We start from the raw sequence: 21,044 nt of genomic DNA, 5'->3' as shown, positions 1-21,044 counted from the left end.
GGATCAGACAGAGGGGAGGCTTCAAGCAGGGATACACCCGGGCAGTGGCCTGCAGCTGGGGGGTGCACAGGGGTACCAGGCTGCTCTGCACGCACCAACATTCTCAGGGAAGGACGAGATGTTCCCTTTGCCTCAGGTTCTTCAGGCCACATTGCTCCTGGCATCCCTGCCGCACGCTGGCGTTTGCACGCAGTCCGCTCCCGCTCCCCTCCCTACAGGCACTGTGCCTACTCCCTTTGAACAGCCTGTCCTCCAAAGTCCTCTAAAAACGCAGTTCACTTTGACCAGAGCTGGCTGCCCCCAAACCAACAGGCTTTTAATTTAAATAAATAAATAGCTTTCTGCAAATATCTGAAAGATGCTGTTGTCCAGGACCAAGACGCTCCTCACATCTACCTTTCTACACCAAATGCCTTCGGGGCTCTGCAGCCTCCGTTCAAACCAAGCATCTCATCATCCCAAGCATTTGGTGATTCACCAGCCTGAGCACCATTCTGCATACATCTGCTGTTCTTGTCAATCTGTCTCCATGTGTACAGACAGAGAGAGCGAGCAGAGATCTCTGACAGTGGGCAGATTAATAATACATCTATTTTCTCCATGCATCATGAGGAAGAGGAAGAGCTGTAATTCAAGAGTCTCCCTGAGCGTTTTGCAAATTCTTCACAGTAGGAGACAAGAGAAGGAAAAGAGCTTTTGTGCTTCAACTCTTTAAAGCTGGTGCCACTCCGTATTTAATGTAACATTTAAAAGGTGCATAAAGAACTGCAAGTACCATAAATATAAAGTGAAGATATTAAACCAGTCGATACAACCGGGGCATCATTTTTCATCATCTCTCAGGATAAGGAGATAGCAGCAATATGTGTGTCTCTGTGGCATTGATGGCTCTTCAATATCTTCAGTGAAGAACTTCTTGAGTACCCATAAGGGGCTTGAATTGGAACTCATCTCCACAGGGAAATCATCACGGTGCTGCAGAGCTGGGCTGGGCTGTGGCACCAGAGAAGGTCTGGTTGTCCTGCCCTGCCCTTCTCACAGAGACACATCTGCCTGGCAAATGAAACACATGCTTTGTTTAAGAAGAAATGGTAGATCTAAATAGCCAAGGAGGAAATCTGATAACGCCAAAAATAACTGCTATTATTTCAAAGCTTGCAGGCAGGAGTGTGGCAGCTCCTGCCTGCACATGCAGTGCCTTCTGCTGCCTTTCCCACCAGCGAAGACCTCCCCAGTGCCTCTTCCAAGGTGAGTTTCTGTCTCTATCTCCTCTTACCTCTCATCTTCCAAAAGATTCCTCAATGTCTGGATGTAAAGGATGAGGAAGGCAGAGCACATGCTGCATTTCTTGTCCACTTAATCGTCAGTGTTCCCATTCAGGGAAAGAAATTGTTATTTTAAAAAGCCAAAGATATTTCTCACAGTATTTTTTTTTTTTCATATATCCTACCTCATTTGCAAATTCACCTACTTTCAAACAAAGGGAAGAAGATGATGAGATTTTCTGATCTTGGCGTTGCTTTACATATCTGATGGATAGGTACAAAAATGATGATAATAAAAGCATGTTGGCATGTGTTAATCAGAAACACACACAGAAAGGCACAGGCTGAGACTAGTAATTTGTATGTCTCTTTCTTTATAGTGTTTCTGAAACCTCAAGAAGAGAAAACCAGAGAAATCAGAATAAAAATTACCATCAGATATCTGCATTTCGGAGAGCAGATCTGAGCAGGTCTCCCTGAGCGCACCAGCCCCGTGAGGTCATGGTTTCCTTAGGGCTGTGCAAACTGAAACAGAACCAGCAAACTGGAACAAAACCCCAAAATAAGATATGCAGAGCAGGATAAGCTGGGAAAAGCTGAACTTCTGGCTTGGCCGAGAGGCCCTCAAGCTAACCTGGCCAGGAAGCTGTATTTCAAATACATGGTTTGGTGGGTATAGAGTAGTATGGAGAATACTCTTGCCTTTCCTAATGATGAGCTACTGACCTGAGACCACAGACACTGTCAGTATAAGCAAAAAAAACCCCCACTTTTCTTCTTAAAACTACTGATAAAAGTGATAGCACAGGCTAACACTGTTTTAGCAATAGGTTCCATATTCCATGCCAGTAACCTAACAGAGACAACCCCTGAAATACACGTGACCTCATGGGACAGTCCAGGTCCTTATGGTACCACACAGAAACCAGGTGACATAAAGGAGACAAAAAAAGAACGTTAAAGGAACCGAATTTAGCTAAGAGCATAAGCCATAGTTTTCAGCCGGTTTGCATTATTGGGAGCTCTTATGGTCATGACATAGCATTATGCAGCCTCATATATGCTCCTGTTAGATACTGTTAGGTCATCATTTGAGTTAGTGGAGCTGCCATTCCATCGGTGTTTCAATTATAAAACTCCTTTGCAGAGATTAATAACATAGCTCATGGTTTAAGCCAAGAAGCAATTTTTTCCCCCTTCAAAATTTCATTAAAGTCTGCTGATAGAGCAAAAAGCACAGTGACTTTTTGGTAGTCTCAGATGCTACTTTCATACTCTCTCACTATAGACAAATTTGCTCCTGGTGATTAGTTCTTAGGTGGGACTATTCGTTCTTGACCTCTAAGATTTCAGAGAAAACACAGATCCTACACAGCCCAAACACCACTGCAAGAAGTCTGTGCAGCGATAGCGATTCTCCTACTGCAACGACTATAATCTATATAGCAGACCTATATGTATTATTCTCAATATCGACCACGTCTCATGCTGGATACAGCCAGTCCCCAGCGAACTAACATATTAAGCCTTAATTCTGCAAATGCCTAAGTGTGTGTTTATAATAGATATGAGCTACCCCGTGAAGTTGGGTGGGTCTAAAATGCTACCCCTAAACACTTTGGACTGCTGCATTCTCTGCCTGTTTTTCATCAAAGTAATGGCTATAGACTATGAGCAAAACATGTTGCTACACCACTTCACAACAGTCCATTATTTCAGCTGAGCGTCACTGTGATTTACTACTTACAGTGTGTTCAAAACAGTGGAAAGAAAACATCATTTGTGAGAAAGAGATCTTTCTAGCAAGTCATGGAGCAGCAACTGAAGCCATGTTGGGGAATCACCTCCTACCCTCTGTCCTCAGCTCATCTTCTTCTGAAAGCCCCCTCCCTACACAGGCCATACTGGTATGGGGCCAGCTCCAGGTGGGATAACCCTAATCCCACAAATGAGCAGTAAAAAGGATGAGGTTAGCAGCCTGGTCTCATCTGACACTTTCCCAGCACGGGGTTAACCCCTCAGTCTAAAGAACTTTTGCTGTTGTGTGATGCCACCAACCTCGGGGAGATACCACCAATGCATTGTTTGCAAACACTCCTGCCCTGTGCTAAAGGGCTGCTGTCCTTTAAAGACGTGCCAGTGCCTCTTCCAAGCCAAATTTATGAGGCCATTTTGGAATATTCTCCCAATTCTTATTCCCTCCCCCAAATTTCTGTCTTCCCTCCTCCGAGTCTTTTCCTGGGCTTCAGTGAGCGAAGCAGCAGGATTGCAGAAACAATCATCTTTATTTGAAGAGATATTGAATTGTAAGGTAGGATCCCTACCCATAAGAATTCTGTTCTCAATGTTAACGTGTTTTGTCTCGCTCTGCCTTACTGGTCAATAGACCACTAGGTGAAAAGATGACTTCATACAAATAAAAACCACCTGCTTCTGTTGTTAACAAAAATCTGCAAAACACAGCACAAAGACAGACATAAAATGCCAGATCCTTCATAGCATACACCATGGCTGGGGACATGCGCGTGTCACGCTGTGCAGGCTTTTAGGAAACACCTCGCCTTGGTGTATCTTTAATTAGTGCTCCAGAGAAGCAGCAAAAATTTGGAATTTTGCATTTCTCATCATGAGAGCCGTCAAAAAGAGAAGTGTTTTGTTTTAAAAGATCAGGAGTCAAACAGATCTTTGTGGGAATCTTTGCGATGTTCATCAGGTACCAGGAATCTCATGCCCTTGTTTTGGAGAAGCTCACCAAAAATCCAGGCTTCTGGGACAGACAGGCATTAAGAGATGCCAGCACGCCGTGCAGTGCTGCTGCAGTGGGTGGCAGTGCTTCCCAACGTGCAGGTCCCAATGTCTTTCTGGTGAAGACGCAAATTCCAGGACGGGGAATTTAAGCCTAGCTTTTGCTAGCTGTTTTCACACGGACTCCTGAAAGTGATCCATACACCTCTAGAGAATGGCCTGAACCACAGCGTGAAAATCCCGTGCAAGACAGCCATCACCTGCAGCCCTCACGTCTGACATTCGCATGATCTCTAAGCAATACGGGCACAAGCAAAGGATGCTGAAGACCAAGACCACAAGCTCCCTTTTTAGTTTGATGAGAAGCCTAAAGCCGACAGCCTATAGATCTCTCACGGTTTGCAACACATCACGACATGGCTCAGCGTCATCAAGTTAACACAGAATACAGCCAGCTCGGCAGTGATGCTCAGAGCTGGACTGGCTCCGCTGCCCACACAGTGCAATCCAGATCAGCCTTAGTAAAGGCAAAACCACATTATTAAATAGGAACTTGAGTGTACATTCAAAAGTACAGCAGCTAGTTGTTTGGCTAATTAAAGTATGAAATTATGCTGGAAAATAACATTTGGAAGTTTCAAGCAAGATAAAGCCATGAATACTAAGAACTTCCCAACTTAGCATGATTGATTACACAAACAAACTGTATGTATTGAAGAAGTGTTACGAAAAAGCATCACTTTCATCAAATTTTAAGTGAATAGTTGTAGAATGGGGAGGAGGGAATTAATTAATTACACCCTGAAACATTTTACTGATTGAATCCGTGACCCCAGCACTTGTAAGGTCATCAAATGATAGATTAGTGCTGCACAGAGTATCACAAATGGCATTTGTGTTGGTAAGCTCATTATATGAGATGTCAGGTCATGTAAATCATAGGAAACAAATACAAACATCCATCAGAAAAATGCAGATAGTCATTACAGGCAGCAGAGAGGAGTTGAATTATTATGCAGAATTTATTTTGACTATTAAAATACAAAGAGGTGACACAAAATTGTCCTTTAAACAAACATAAACTACAAGCCCTCTGACAGGAGGTTTTGTTTATAAATGTTTCATCTCGCTATACCATGGCTGTAAACAGTACCTGAAAAACAAAGGAGGAGGAAAAAAAAGAAAAAAACATAACAACAAAACAATACTTGGGGCTTCACATCTATTCTTTTATTTGAGGGAGAGCTATTCTTTCTACATCTGAATAATCAATGCAAGATAGGAAGAAATAGAGTGTAATTACTGCATGTGAGTCATTTGTAACAGATCCTGTCTGCTCAGAGAGAACAGAGGCGAGCACTGCTACTTGACAAGCAATTTTTTTTAGGGAGATGCACTAAACAGTTTGGCAGAAATATGTGGGTGCTCAAGAAGAGAAAACCAAGCAGCAGGAGATATTAAACCAGGGAGGGCTATTACCACCCTCCAAACAGCCAGACAGGAACCCACTCACCCGTTCCCAACACCATCCGTGACTCCAGGAGGTGGAGTGGCTTGTGCTGAAGTTCATTTCCTTTCTCATTAAAATAAAGCCTTGAGTGTCCTTCCTATTTCTTTTACATTTGCTCAATGAAGCCCAATCCATACCTGTTAATAGAATACATAAGATTATTTTTGGCTGGTGCACCAGGGAAGAAATTTCTTTTGTAAGTCCAGATACAGCAGCTAAGTAGTTGAAAAATAACAAACAATGAACATTTCGAAGCACCATAAATTGCAATCCAGGTATAATTCCCCCATGTTGAATGCAAATAAAAGCATCTTTTTCACTTTTGAAAAGCTCAGTGGCACAACATTTGAAGGATACCGTTTTAGAACAAAATCATAATGAAGACTAGGGGGTCAGAAAAGAGTTTTGGGAGCTCTCAATGAGAATTTCTTGGCTGGTTTTATACAAGATAAAAGCATGGCTGGTGGGTCATGTTTTCAGATGGAACACAGACATTTGGTACTGAAACCCCTCAAATGTATCTCTAACTCCCCTAGACGACTTTTGAAAATCACAGTACATATTCCTGAACAATGCAGGTTTCTTCCAACAGCCACAGGATAATGTCTAATGAGTCCCATCTCCTCTTAGTCTTGTTCCATTTCTCACTATTGTAAATCACTCTAATCTCATTTTATGAACACCACATAAGAAGGCAGGCACTGAAAATTACAAATAATAGGTCAAATTGTGATTTGTGAATAGTGAATGCAATATCCTTTCCATTACCTGGAAGTTGTTTGTATGATGGAAAGGAAGAACTGGACGTTACAATGAAATAGAATAAAGTAGATTTATTTGATCTTTTTCTGTCTTAAAAAATGTTTACAGTGTTACTAATGTAAGACTGATTGATTCCAACCATACGGTTCTTCTATTGCTGCTCCACAGTGGGATAAATTAGTATGCTCTGAACTTTCCTTGGGTAACAAGCCATGAGAGCCCAACTACTGCCAATCTCAGTACATTCAGTGCTGCCAACATAAATTGCCTCATCCCTTTGCGACCAGATAAATGGAGAACCATTCCAATAAAATAAACACAATTCCAGCACTGAAAGAAATTGCATCTGCTAGTGATGACTTTTCTACCAAAGCACAAAAGGGAGTTGTGTCAAGGACTTAAACACAGTTGTTTGAGATGCAGTGAGCAGTTCTCGATTCCACCCAGAGACAGAAGAAGAAAAATACTATGGGATCTGTTCCTCCCGGCTATGTTTTCGGAAAACATTGTGACTATAGCTTTTGCAGAGAGCCTGGTTAGCACCAGGGAAAGCCCCTGACCTCGTGAATACTGAGCCTGGCAAGTATTTGCAAGTATCTGCAGGTAGCTGATGCTCTTGCAGAAATGCCAACAAAGGAAAATGAGAATGGTGCACTAAAAATAAGGGGGAGGGAAGGAACTAAAATCAGTGCCATCAGCTGCTGTGCATTTTTTATCAGGAAAAGCTGCTGACCTTGCTAGAGATGGTGACCTTGATAAATCATGAACACTGGTGAGTGTGGTTGAATGGGACAAAGCATTTCCAACCTCAAAACAAGGGTAGGTTTGCAGAGGTCTGGGTTACACATTGAGGGTTTTGATTGCCAGACCTACACCTGAACCTTCTGGCACAGGACTAGGGCTCATGTGGAACACTTGTGCCTCAGGACAGTATTCAGGATTAAGTCTCCGTAGAGGCTCTTGCAAAACAACAGTGTGACCTACCTTTGGGAAGTGTGATCTGCCTTTGGGAAGTGGTGCCTGGCACAGCCCTTCCTGGTAAGCAAGTGCAGCCTGGGCTGCCTCCCAGCTCCTCCTCTCCACCCCCAGCTCAGCGCTGGCACGGACATCCCTGCACATCTGTGATGCAGGGCTTCGCTAGCCGGCACCACCCCATGGGGTCCTGATACTAAGTCATGGCGTGGCTTAGTATGTAATCCTAGGGGAGCTCACCTGGTGACATCTTGATCTTGAAAGCAGCAGCTGCCTGTGTGCTATTTTCAGATTTGCAGGTTTTTTTCCAGCATGTTTCCTCTCTGTTTCTTCAGTCAAAGCCTCAGACAAGTTCATCTCAAAGAGAAAAACAGCAATGCTTCGATGAGCACAAAGGATACATCCAGAGCAGGGAAGGAGCCCACTGGTCTGTCCTGCCCCCTTCCCCAAAAACAGCTGGGAGGGAGAACCCCCAGCCTCTTACCTGTTCCAGTAGCCCCCATCCCTTTGGATGGGCAGAGGTTGCCCCCATTTGTTATGGGGATAACACCAGGGTCAGCCCCCGAGCGCCTTGCCCCACGCCTGCCCTCCCAGCCCCAGACACGGCACTGGCGAGAAATACTGCCCTATTATTTTCAACAGGGAAGGCTTATTAGAGTCTCCTGTAAATTAGGCCTGAAATTACCACTGTGGTTTCTCAATAAGCCTAAATCCTCCCGAACAGCTCATGTGGCTTCTGGTTGAAATTCCTATTTTAAAACCAGTTTTGTGGCTCCCCCATGAAAGCAGCTCGGTTTGGTAGCTCTACACCTTGGCACAGCACGCTCCGCCAGGCTGGGAGAGGCTCTTTCCCTTTAATGACAGCCATCTGCAGGTTCCTATAACTTAGCGATGTTCTCAGCTATGATTTATGGACAGTGCTTAGCTTTACGGTATAATCTTTACTATTTTACAGGGTTCCCTTTTTCTCAGTTAAATGTTGTTTTCTGAATAATTCCAAGCTGCCAGTAGGTTTCCAGAGGAGAAAAACAGAATGAATCTCTCCTTGCTTTTATTTACTCCTATCTGAGTACTGTGTTTCTGCATCCATTTTTGAGATTTACAATGGTATTAAGGTTGCTTCCCTCACCCTTGTTTTATAGATTTCTGCTGCAATCATTTTGAAAGCCAGAAAGCTGACAGAAAATTAGGAAATTAGATAGCATGTTCCTATTCCCTCCAGTGCCCTGATAAAGAAGGGGAGAAGAAAAAGAAACTGAAGGCATAATAAATAACACTATATACCCCAGAATCCCCTTGCTGATGCTGGCATCTCCTCTAGGCATCCCACCACATCCCAACCTGCCAGCACTGCTCTGACCCCAGAACACCAGGTCATACAGGCGCTGCGGGAGGCTCCTGCAGTGGCTGTCGAGGCAACAGTGGTCAGAGTGCCAAGTTCACAGGCTAATTGTTTATCTAATTTTAATTGCTAATGGTGGCCCGTGGCGCAGCGGCTCCCTGCACTGACGTTATTTCAGCCAAATGTTCGTTTACTGAAAATAATCACCCCAGAAAGAGAAGTGATAGCGGTGACCACAGTATTTGGGGATGATGGAGGGGTGGTTTACCATATATGACTTGAAACATCATCTCCATCACCATGACCCTCCTCCGAAGGCAGAGGAGTCGCATAAGTATGACGAGCTAGACTCATCATCACACCAAGCATTGGGAGATTGGGGTTGCAGACGCTGCTTGAACAAACAGCATTTTTGCTTTCACCTGGGCTGCAGTCAGGGGTGGCCACAGTGACAAAGTGCTGCCATGTGGGTTGGATGCTGGGCACAAACCCCCTTGCAGCTCACTGCACACAGGAGGTGAACTAACTTGGATCCAGCACCATCAGCTCACCAGGAAAACAGCTTCCAAATCAACCTTTCAAATAATTCACTTGATTGTATGGACCAAGCTTAAGCCTTGCAAATCAAAATATGCATGAACTGCAGAGGAGTTGCTTATCTAGTGAAGAGCAAGGGCTGGTTATTTGGTGAGAGCTGGTACCACCTGCAGCCGGTGACAACCTCATCCATGGCATGGACACTATTCGTGTAGGTGCAGGTTTTTGCCCTGTTGTAGGTGGTAGTTGTTGCAGGCAAAACAAAAATGCTGGACATAAAGTTACCTGTTTCTTCTGATTTCTTCACATCTTGGATTACAAAGATGGGTATTTTACGTAGTTTATCCTGCTCCTGTTTCCAGCGGTGTGTTTGTTGACTAAGAAAGGGGTTTTGTTTGTTCATTTTACCCCAGATATGGCTGATTTTCCACCTACCTTTAAAATTTGACTCATCCATTTTGTGTGATCCATTAGCCCTGATTCAGGTTAAGAACAGGTATTTTCATTTAAACGGAGAGAACACTCAGTACCTCTTTCCTACACATCTGTGAAAAGAAGCAACCAAACACAGCAAATGTTTCAATTGCCCAGGGAGTGAAATTCTGAAATTGCGTCCTACAAAAATGCTATTTCCATTTAGCACAGTGAGTTAGAAAGGGATCCAAATATAAAGTTGGCTTCACAGACCCAACCGCTATGCAAGATAAAATATCACTTTATATTAATATATGATGTGATACATAAATGAAAAGAAAAGCAACATTTTACTGTATGTATTCTTTAGATTTGTGTATTTTTTATCTTAAAATACATGTTTAAAACTCATTTAAATTATAATATAAATGATTCTCATTGTGTGACTTGCACTCTGATTTGATATCTGATGTTCTGATAGGCAAGAGAGGATTTTCTAACACTGTAAGTATATTGGATATAAAATGTAAAGAGGAAAATGGAGGAAAAATGCAGTATAAATAGAACAATGACAAAGTAAAGAAAAATGAACTGGGCTGCAGGCTGTGGCACGGGGGCCCAGCTGTCCCCGGGAGCCAGCCAGCTGGGCAGCAGGCAAGGAGGCCGGGCAGATGTCTGGCTTCTGCTGACGGCTTTGATGGCATTGACATGTTCCCACAGAGCATCTTGATACCATCGAATCAGCATTTTCCAACAGAAAGTGGCTCAGAAAACTATTCTGCTGGAAAATTGTTGACCCGCTCCACTGGTAGCTGATCATTCAGCAATACAGCTGAGTGTTGCACTTCAAAAGAAATAAATAAAGAAAGAAACAAGCCCTCTTCTCCCCAAACCAGGAGTTTGGCACTCTTGCATTACAAGCAACACCCATCCCTATCCACCTTCACATCTCTTATGATGGCACAGACCTCTACCATTTCCCCTTCAATCACGTCCTTTCCAGGCAAGAGCACTAAGTGTATTGAGCTTTTCCTATCACAGGGGCTGGTGCCTAAGTCTAATGAGATTTGTTGCTTTCCGTGCATCTCCTCTTGTTCTCCTGCAGCCTTTCTGCCATGGGCAACCAGACCCGCACGCAGGATCAGAGGTGTGGGTGTGCAGGGATTTCACCTTGGTGTAGCAATGCTCCTCGTGGTCAGAGCCTTCCTCCCTTTGGCCATGAGGATGGTGCCAGTGTTTGGAGAGGAACAGCCACAAAAGTTCCAGAATGTTTTCCTGCTTCAGTGTTAATTCAAAGTCCATTAGAATGAATACGTAGGCAGACCTGTTTTAACAAGTGCATCGGCACTGAATCTCACCAGCCAGTTTGTATCAACCTGTTATTTCTTTGTTTCTCCAAGATCCTTCTGCAAACCTCTGCTTTAGGTCTGGCCAGCCTGGATAAATCTGTGCCACCTGCAGACTTTCACACCTCACCACTTACCTCTTTTTTCCAGATAATTTCTGAATATGCTGTGTCCAGCACAGGTACCTGAGGGATTTCTACTCTGATTTCCACTCACTGTAAAAACTGACATAGGACTTTATTCTTAATCCTGGCTTCCTACTTGTTACTAGTCCACAGGAGATTAATCTCGTGAAAGCCTAGTTCCACTAAGTCCTTTTGGTGATTCTCCTCTGTCATTCAACCCTGCTACTTTGCTTCCTGGTGCATTTGCATGCTTTTCATAAGCATCAAATGAGGAATCTCTGCTTGTAGGTAACATGAAGACAACATTTATTTTTCTTATTTTTAGTTTAATGCCTTCTGTTTCATCATTCTCCTCCGGCTTCTTTATTTACAATGAAATACGGCTGTGGTAGGCCATTTTCTCCATAGGGATGCTGAATTTGATAACAACAATCACTACTAGAGCAGCTTATCAGTACTTACATCTTATATGAAGTTCTCAAGAGTAAATTAAGAGCAGTTTCTCCTCATCTAGGCTCTCTGATGGTTTAAAAAACCCCAAACCGTTTTGATGTTTCCAAACCTGGACTTTGTGTCATCACTCCACAGGACATGACCAACTCTTTATGGGGAAAACAGAAATCTCCCTTGTTACCAGGGACACATATTCCTTGCATCAACTCTGACAGTTTATAGAATTTAAAAGCTATTCAGAAAAGCCTTGGCACGAGGAAGCCAGGAAGGAGATTTCAAAGCTCTTGTACAATCTCAGCAAAGCCAAACTCCCAATGCACTGGGAAGGGCAGAAAGGACTGTCCCATGGGTGAGCGCAGAGCATCCATCTCCCAGCCAGAGCAGCAGGGCTGCTCTGTGTTAACTCATTTGGAATTAGAATTGGTTTTCATAGGATCACATTGTTAATCCTTCAGATCACTGAATGGTTGTGTTACTTTCTTCTCTGGCTGTTTGCATGCTCCACAGAAAAGCTGGAGCTTTCTCCACAGAGTGTTCAGCAGCGTCCAGAGTTCTTGCTAGTGGTCTGGGAGCGAAGGGGAAGGGATTGCCAGTACTGGGAAGCAGGCAATGAAATACTATACAAATCCTTTCTAGTAAATCAGATTTAATACTTTGATGCTGCTACAAGCTCCATTGAAAACAGTGCAAAAATTCTTAGCAAATCTGTCCCCTAGGTGCCCTACGTCTGTATTTATTCTGTCTTTTGAAATTCATTCATTTACTTAGTTCAGTTTTTGCTTCTGGGTGTTAGTTTTTATCCAACATGATTTAATTTTATACTTGGGATTGGGTTTAAAGCTTGCACCATGATAACTAAATAAGTTCATTAAATGCTCTAAGTTTCTCTGGTTACAAGTATAAATTCATCAGCACGGAAATAATGACATCTTAAACCTATTAAATTTAAAATATCTTTATGCTCAGCCCCAGAGCTCAGATATGCCAGCCAATGATAATCAAATGCCACCCAACCACTCAAAAATTCCAGGGAAGAGAAAATGAGCTGGTTTGAGGATGCCTGCAAGGCAAATCAGGCTGTCAAAATCCTATCATTCTTGGGAGGAATTTACATAGCTCATATTAAACTCACCAGAGTGACTGGAAACCTGGAGTAATTAAATGCTGGGAGGAGACAGGACCCTGCATGCCCTTAGCCCGGAGGCTCCTGCAAAAGGAAGTCCAGGAGGGCTCCCTGGATGGAATCAAGGGTGCCCTGGGGACTGAGGCAGCACTGAGCTGGGCTCCCACGAAGGGGAGAGGAGCAGCATCCCAGGCTCCTTGCCGTGGCTTGTCAGGGTGGCGCCTGGATGGATGGCTAAGGGAGAAAGGCAGAAATATCTTTTGCTTGAGGAAAACCCGTTGGCTTCCCACCGAGCATGCTGCTTTCTGCCCAGGATGTGCAAGGGCTTCTGGGGCTTTACCTCCTCCTGTCCTATGGCCTCACAGTGAAGCTCTCCACACACAGATTTCTCCCAGGTTTCAGAGAGAAAGCACTCTGCCTTATTTCCAAGAAAAGGATTAGAAGCTACCCTCAAACACATCAACCTGCTCCTTTCTCTGTGGCAGATGGTCCTGGCCCTGGCCACCAGTGGTCCAGGAGCAGGCGAGGCCATGAGGCTGAAGACTGAGCGCAATCACTTAATTTGCACAATCATCCTTGTGTTGCAATAAATTAAAGCAGGAACAGCTGCTTCTCTCCAAATCCCCGGCCCCCAGCCTTGGAGCACAACTGTGCTGCAAGTTGTTTTAAAAGGAGATCACTTTTGTTTAACAGCATTTTGCTGCACAGACTCTGTCACTGCACCAAGTGTAGAGGACCTTAATCCTCCTCATATTGACATGACATATTGTAATGGCTTCTTTGGTTACCTATCAAGTTGCTGTGTACTTAGAAAGCTTTAATCTGTAGATTATTTACTCAATAGACTACAACAGTTTCACATAGTGGACCATAAACGCTTCCAGTATTTATGGCCTATTGTGTCACAGGAAGTTTGTGTTGATTTTTCCCTCCCCTAAATCTAACACAAAGATTCTAATAGAATATACAGTATAGTGCTGGTCTAATAACAAGTGCTTAAACTCTCACTTTTTTGTTGTTTCATTTTTTGTTTGTTTGTTTGAAGAAGTCAATATCAAGAATAGCATTTATTTTCCAAAAACAGCAAGAAAGAAAATAGAAACCCCTCCCTGCCCAGAACTGGATTGCATCCACAGCCTCCCTCCCTCCTCTCACCTTGCTCCATCTCCCTTCAATGCAGACACTTGTTGGGGGTCCCACCCCTTCCCGGCTGTGGATTTTCACAATACTTGGAAGAGTTTTGCAAGTCTTGAAACTTCTGTCCCAACATTCAGTGCAGCCAAAAGTGGGCAGAAAGCTCAGAGATACTGGAGGCTGAGCGTAAAGTACCAATATCCCACCCATGTTCAGCAATCACATTAATAACATGCAAATTAACTGATTTGCTCACCTTCCTTATTTACCAGCTAATGTAAGAGCTATTTTGCACCATGCAAAGTTGCAATAAAAAGAGAAAAGTATATTCAAGACTGTATAGCCAGGTTTGACGAGAGGTCTGTGTACTGCATGTCTAGAAGAAGTTGTGTAAATGCTGGCTGTAATGGATATGGACTAAAAGTCTCCAATTTAGACATATTGTTACAGCAATTACAGTAATCACAGATGATCAGAATACTAGCCATTCTCTGTGTAAATGAGAAAAGGAAAGGGAACTGTGTGAATGCAATTTCTTAAAGACATTTTTAATTTTCATTGTCTTTAAGATGTTTGGAATTTGAAGGACATTTCCCACCAGGTGAAAACAACTTTAATTTTGAGCTTAACTGCTCCAAATTGATTTGATTTGATTTAAAACATAGCTAATTAATTAAAACCACTTGACAATGTCCGTTTAATGTTTAACCAAGGAGTACACTGTACTCCAGCTGAGCTGCTAAATGTTTATATCTTATTAGCAGACTTCACAAAGCTTGGAGAAAAGTATTTCCATGCAAGTTCTCACCCTATCTTTTAATTACACCTAAACAACTCAGCTCATTATAATTCTACTACAAACTTTGCTCACAAGAACATCCTACAATGTGCATTTAGCAGGTACCAACAACACCTGCCTCCACACTCCTACTCACAGGTCTCTCCCTTTTTAAGCGGAAATTCCTCAGCTGAAGACCTCAGAAAATCACCCTGCTCTGCTTCTGGCACAGTAAGAACTTTAGAATTAATTGCAAGATATGAAACAAATACACTGTGAAGATATGCATTAAAAGCAAGTTATAATTAAGCAATATGGAGATTTTCAGCCAGTAATCAATAAGCTCAGGGAACTTGCAAGAAGCTGGGGCTGTGGGTGGCGTGGGGAAAGCGTGTGAACGGCTCACCCTCATGGAGCGTTTCACCATATGCTTCTCCCTGGTTTTCCTCACAAAATCTCTGCGCCCACCAGAGAGCTGCTCCAGCTGAAAGCTGGTTGGGTGCTGTGGGTACCCCGCCAGAGCTCGCCTCTTCCAGCCACCCTCCCCGCGGTCAGGCTTCTGTCTCCGTGCCAGCGCTCTCCCTGGCCCGCTCCAGCATCATCCCATTCCTGCATCCCACCGCAGCTCCCACCTAGGGCTTCAAAGCAGGGAGCAGAGCTTTTAGGGGCAAATTTCTATGTCTCCCTGGCTGCAGGGGCAAGATGCAAGTACTGCTCTGATAGGCAAAGGGTGGGGATGGACTTTAAGCACCTCCTGAGCTATTTTTCCACTGCAGCAGATTCCTCCCAACTTGCAGATGGTTAGTGACACAGAGCAGAAATAACATCAGATTCAGTCTTTAGGAGTTGTCAGGTTGGGCCTCCCTTCTTAACTCAACCTGAGGGCTGGGATGGTAATTTGCCTGCACTTATGGAGTAATTTTTGAAAACATAAACAACATCTTGCCATGTGCTGGCCTTTTTCTGTTTACTGGGCTTGATTTCATGCCTGAAAAAAGCCTGTTGCGACATCCTGGTGGAGAGATTCTGCAAGAAAGTATTGGCTGAGCAAGTAAAATCATTAATGCCAGCTCAGAAGCCCTGCTTGCCCCAAATTAATTACAAGCTGAAACGGTCTAGCCCAATTATTAGCAACCACTATACCCGTAAGAGCTTGGCATAGCAGTGCAGAGGGAAGGCTGCATGTGAGAGACAGATCTCAACCCTCTCCCTTTCCCCATTGCTTTTCTAAACAACTCCATTAGGATTTGTACTGTCAATGTGGGATTATTCCCTATATTTCTATTTCTTGTTCAAATGTATAGAAATTAATTTTCTGGTCATAATTTCAGTACCTCTGGGACATTAGCAGGCTGGAAGTAAAAATAGAACATCATTACAGTGTCAGGTAATGCGGATGAGTGTGACTAATAACCTGAGTGTCATTGATTTAATAATCTAATAACGTCTCTCACTCAGCGCTCAGACTCACCAATTGCAGATAAAGATTTAAACCCGGCTGCAGCCGCAGATTAGAATCAGCACCTCGGCTTTAGGGATCAGAACCGATGATAAGCAATCCATGGCTGGTATCCAAAAAATCAAAGCAGGGAAAGCAGCTGGCTGGTATCTGCAACTCGTGCTGCAAAGGAGGCAGGTTTTCCATCCCCTGGGGTGACACCAGCAGGAGGTCACAGCTCCCCAGTGGAGATGTTTCTCAGGCTCCAAGAGAAAGGCTCACTGGCTAGCAGAGGTCTGGCAGCTTTGAAACAGCCACTGGCTCACCAACAGCTCAGTCTGTGGTGGTTGAAAACAAAAAAGAAAGGTATATTAAGATCAGTTACAACATCAACCTGGAAAGGTCTGATCCACAGCATTGAAATGAAAGGGGTAGTGAAGGGAGCGTGCTTTGAATTAGGACATAGATTTTTCTGGCTTGGGATAATCTGAGTTATTCTTTTGGAGAAAAGCTGCCACAACAGCCCCCAGGCGCCTTGCATAAAGCCACAAAGAAGATCTCTTCCCCTCAGAGCATCCCTTTAGCCAGGCCTGTCCCTCACCCACACTTTTGGGAGCAGTGATGCAGGATCTGGCCTCTCTGTGCTGCCATTGGATGGGTGGTAAAGGTGTAAAGGACCATCGCATGGGTAAAGGTGAAAAGGACCATTGGATGGGTAGTAAAAGTGTAAAGGACCATCGGATGGGTAGTACAGAACATGACACTAGGTTCATCATAATTTGGTTGGAACGGAAACTATTGATCTTCTCAAACTGTGTGAGAAAATACCATTCCCGGCAAGGAATGGCCAGTTTGGAATCTGTATGCTTTATTAATAATGCACCAAAATTTGCCGCTACCTGGGACTGTGCTGGCACCAAGGGGGACAAATGCACTTTAGGAAAAATCTTGGACCACAGGACCTTCAAGCCTCTTCCAACAGGGAGTTCCTACAAATAATTCAGCTTCTTTTCAGACCAGGCTTTGAAGGCCATATTAGTCTTCTCCAACACCACTTCATCTCAAGCATATTTACTTCTTTCCAGTTAACTTCACCCAGATAACAGAAAAACTACCTGGGGAGTTGCCATAGAAACACCCAATGAACACAAGGCGAGATTAGGGCAGCAGGGCCTGAAGATACATTAAGATTTAGCTCCCACTCCTAAGTATCATTCCCTTGGTAAAGGAGCAAAAATAGGAGTTGAAATGGAAAACGTCCTGTGTGGTTAGTGATGGAGCAGCTGCTAATAGCTCTGCTGCCCTGGGGAGATTCACCAACCAGGAAGCAGCAGAAAAGCCTTCCCAGGGGTCTTCTCCAAAGGTTTCCAACCTCAGCGAAGCTCTGAATCTCAATAGGACACCTGAGTCCCCTCTGCAAAAAGGTGTTTAAAATGTACCCAGATCTTTTCCAATGCCTGGTGACATTGATAACCCTTTAAGCAAAGCAATGTCCTTCTGCATAATGGACTGAGAAGAATAGGATTAAATATAAGAGAGAAATATAACAAGAAGTCAAGGAGCTACCTACCATTAGCAGCTATTTGAGTGTCAGGCAGTCTCATTTTGAGCGATTTACCAGCGGCTTTGTCCAAGCTGTTCATTCAACAAAACACTATTGTAAAAATAAATGTTGTTAGAAGCACCTTTTAATATATAAAATATTATCTTTTTTGGCTATTTGACTTTGTAGTCTAGTTGATTCGTGTATTAAATTCTGCTAAATTTCCTAGAGTTCAAACAAAAAGACCTCAAAATAAGAAACACATAAGCCAAATTTTTGGGAATGTTAGTGTTCTTCCATCTATTTGATGCTCACACACATAAATACTGAGGGTCATGAGAAATTAATTATCCTTAACTGCAATAGAAGGGAATTCATCAACTATATTGATTTTTCATGTGTGTGCGTCCATGCACACGTGTAGCTCCTCTGGCAATTCATCATTGTATACCACTGTTTCATTCTTGTGAAGAAAATTTTAGTTGCAGAGCTTTCTTTATTCTAACAGTACGCTTTCCTTTGCACTATTTTTCCTCATGCGGATTGTCAGCCTGGATTTGCAGGCATATTTCTCTAACAGCCAATGAGGTGGTTAATTAACATGTACTCCGCGAGTCAAAGGGGAGCCTAAAGAAAACAAGATCTTCATCAGGAATAAATGCATGCCTGCTTTGGAATTCGAGGATGGATAGCCATTAGGAGACAGCTAAAAGCACATGCAAACTCTGAAAGCTCCCAAGCTGAGAAAAAACCCAATCAATATACACCAAAAACCTTAAAGAAATCTGTAAGAAAAAAAGAGAGACAGTTATTTTACAGAAAAAGCACATACTATAGCCAAAAATCCACTTCTTGCTCTAATTCTATGCTGAGAGGTTGGCAGGGCTGAGTGGAATCCATTGGGAATTTGTGAGTGTGTTTATCTTAATTACATTTGTGTGGTTGTGGGGTTATTTGATTTGATCTTGAGATAACTGATGTCTGATGTTTATGTGCATTTTTGACAGGTGTGAAGGACAGCCAGAGCAGGGAATGGATTGTGCCTATGTGCAAAGTTGTGCAAAATGTTCTTAATGCCCAAACGAGGTCAGGTATTACATCTCATAAAGAAACAGGCAAATTCTGCATCTAACAATTTATCATGTAAACTTGTAGTCAGAGTAGATTATATCAATTTCTCCGGTTTATGAGCACCAGAGAGATGTTTCATAAAAGGAAGAATAATATAATTAAAATTAATTCAAAATATCATAGGAAGCATAATTTTTGATTCTCATTTTTCCAATAATGAGGCTTCTAGAACTAGTTAGAATAAAATAATCTCAGAGCATATTGCTTTCCGCTGTAACTACACACTCTGAATTTAATGCTTCTAGAAACTTGCATTTTCCTGAACAACAAAACTATAATTTATCATCAACCACCTTCATCATCGGAGCTAACGCTCAGCCGAATCAGTCACTTGCTCCAGGTTCATTATTTGGTGTGCTAATGCCCTACAAAACAAACACAACAAATGAAATATGGAATTGTTCTTACCACAAAATCATTATTAACTGATAATTCCCAGCCTGGCAAGATTCAGGGAAGAAATAATACTTTGAGGGGCTGCCTACCAATTTACTCCTGGACAGCCTTTCAGGTATGAACCTTGCCTGCACGGAAGAGCTTAGCACTGCCCCAGCAAGTGTGCAATCAGATATGCAATCTTCTCAGTGAGGTCATTTGGACTGCTCTTCCCATTCCTCACACCTCATCAGTGCTTAGTTTTATCATTCCATGCTGTATTCAGTCATTTCAATTTTGTGAACTTATTTTTGAAAGCTTATCTCGATTCCCTTTCCCCATAGACAATTTATCCTTATATTCCATGCTGACCCATAATAATTGTTTTAAAAAAATGAGGCAGCCAAACTTTTCAATATTGACTGAACCACACAGATTATTATGGAAAAGATAGTTCAAACTGTGTTTAAGTTATTCTAACTAACCCTCCTACAGGTAATCTTGTTCTTACTTTACATTACTTGTTCTTACTTATTACATCCAAAAGAAACTGGAATTTATTCATCTGTTCCCAGTTTCGCATTGCAGTTCAGGTTGCACCACCTTTCCTACACACAGTCTCTGCCATATATTGTTTAATCATTTGAGGATGAAATGGTTACTTCAGTGACCTGTGAGGGCTTGTCAAGCTATGAGTTGCATTTTGCAAATCCCTGTGTCTTCTATACAGTATAGAATCTCTAAACCTGCTCTTACATATTCTGAAAAGAATTGCCACATTTTGTGCCTCCCGTCAGCTGTTATTTAATTTCCAACTGGATGTAAATTAACGTGTTTTATTAATCAAAGAGCATTTGAGTCTGAATAAGAAATCAGCCTCCTTTCAAAATTGTAGCATGGCCTATTTGAAACCCTTCTGGCTTTGCTCATGAGCAGGAGCAGGGCTTTTTACCATCTTAGACATGCTCAGAGCCTAATGAAGACAGAGCCCAAGAGAAGCACATGCAAAAGAACAAAAATTTTCTTCCACGTATTAGCTATATAAATGCAGCTTACCTAGTGCAGTGTTCCAGGCACCAATGAAGTCAAATTACCAGCAGAGTTAATCTTGGTGTAAAGTGTCTTAATGTTAACAATATAAAAAGACAAATTAGCCACACATGTGTGTTGGACAGGATATTGGAGTCTGGCTCGGCAGAGCAGTATATAATTCTCCTGCTCTCACTGAAAGGTAAAAAGCCTCACATTAGAGCTCATTCAGAAATTGCTGACAAAACTTCATCTCTCTTTCCCACTCCTCTTATTCCTCAATAGGAGAAAGAAAAAAAAAAAAGGCGGGTGTGTGTTGAAGTGGAGACTTTTCACAGCAATGTATGAGATCTGGGTGACTGTTCCAGCACAAAGGGTGCCAGTTCTGCAGGGGAGCAATCCTGCCAGTGGAGCCTGGGCGAGACGCACAGGACCCCAGGGCTGCCCTCCCTCTACCCCCTAGGTAATTCCTCAGCCTCCAGGGCTTTTGGATTTCTCTGTCTCCTTTTAAAAATATATTTCCTTATGGTAGTTTTTTTTATCCATTTGACTGTTTCTTACATTAAGACTGAATACCATATCCCCTAGTTTTCAGATTTAAGAGGCACAAACAGAGGGGCTGCTGGCTCAGCACTGTTAATTCAATACAGTGACATTTTCCTTAAGGAAACATCAACACAGTGGGTAAGAAATAATCCTTAGAAATGAATTCATGTTGATTAAGCATTTCCTTGATGGACCACGGGTAGGGCCACTGCCAGCCCTGCAGCTGCATATCAGTATTCCCAATCCAGGGCACCCACATGGTGCAGTGTGTCTGGACCCCCATCCTAAAGAAACTGGTATCTGGCTGAGAAGTCTTATAGGAACCTATAACTTACCAAAGCAGCTGGAACTGGTCATTCACCGTGTGATAGCAGGCTTTCCAAAGGTTCTGCCAGAAGCAGGGTCTCCAGCTGGAGCCCCAGCCCCAGGGAGCCATCCTTCTGGTTAATGAAGTTGTCCCTGTCTGGCTTTCAGTT

General features: G+C 43.0%; 1 long non-coding RNA gene across 1 annotated transcript; it reads right to left on the bottom strand.

The window, feature by feature from the left end:
• Positions 1 to 5,142: 5,142 nt before the first annotated feature.
• LOC128853204 (uncharacterized) lies at positions 5,143 to 16,251 on the bottom strand. The gene is made up of 4 exons (XR_008451520.1): positions 15,978 to 16,251; positions 9,569 to 9,678; positions 7,495 to 7,611; positions 5,143 to 5,657 (listed from the first exon to the last, which is right to left on the bottom strand). It is a non-coding gene; the product is annotated as an uncharacterized LOC128853204 (long non-coding RNA).
• Positions 16,252 to 21,044: the final 4,793 nt, after the last annotated feature.

This window comes from Cuculus canorus, chromosome 10, assembly GCF_017976375.1.
Source record: "Cuculus canorus isolate bCucCan1 chromosome 10, bCucCan1.pri, whole genome shotgun sequence".
Classification (NCBI taxonomy): Eukaryota; Metazoa; Chordata; class Aves; order Cuculiformes; family Cuculidae; genus Cuculus; species Cuculus canorus.
This window is presented reverse-complemented; position numbering and strand designations above follow the sequence as displayed.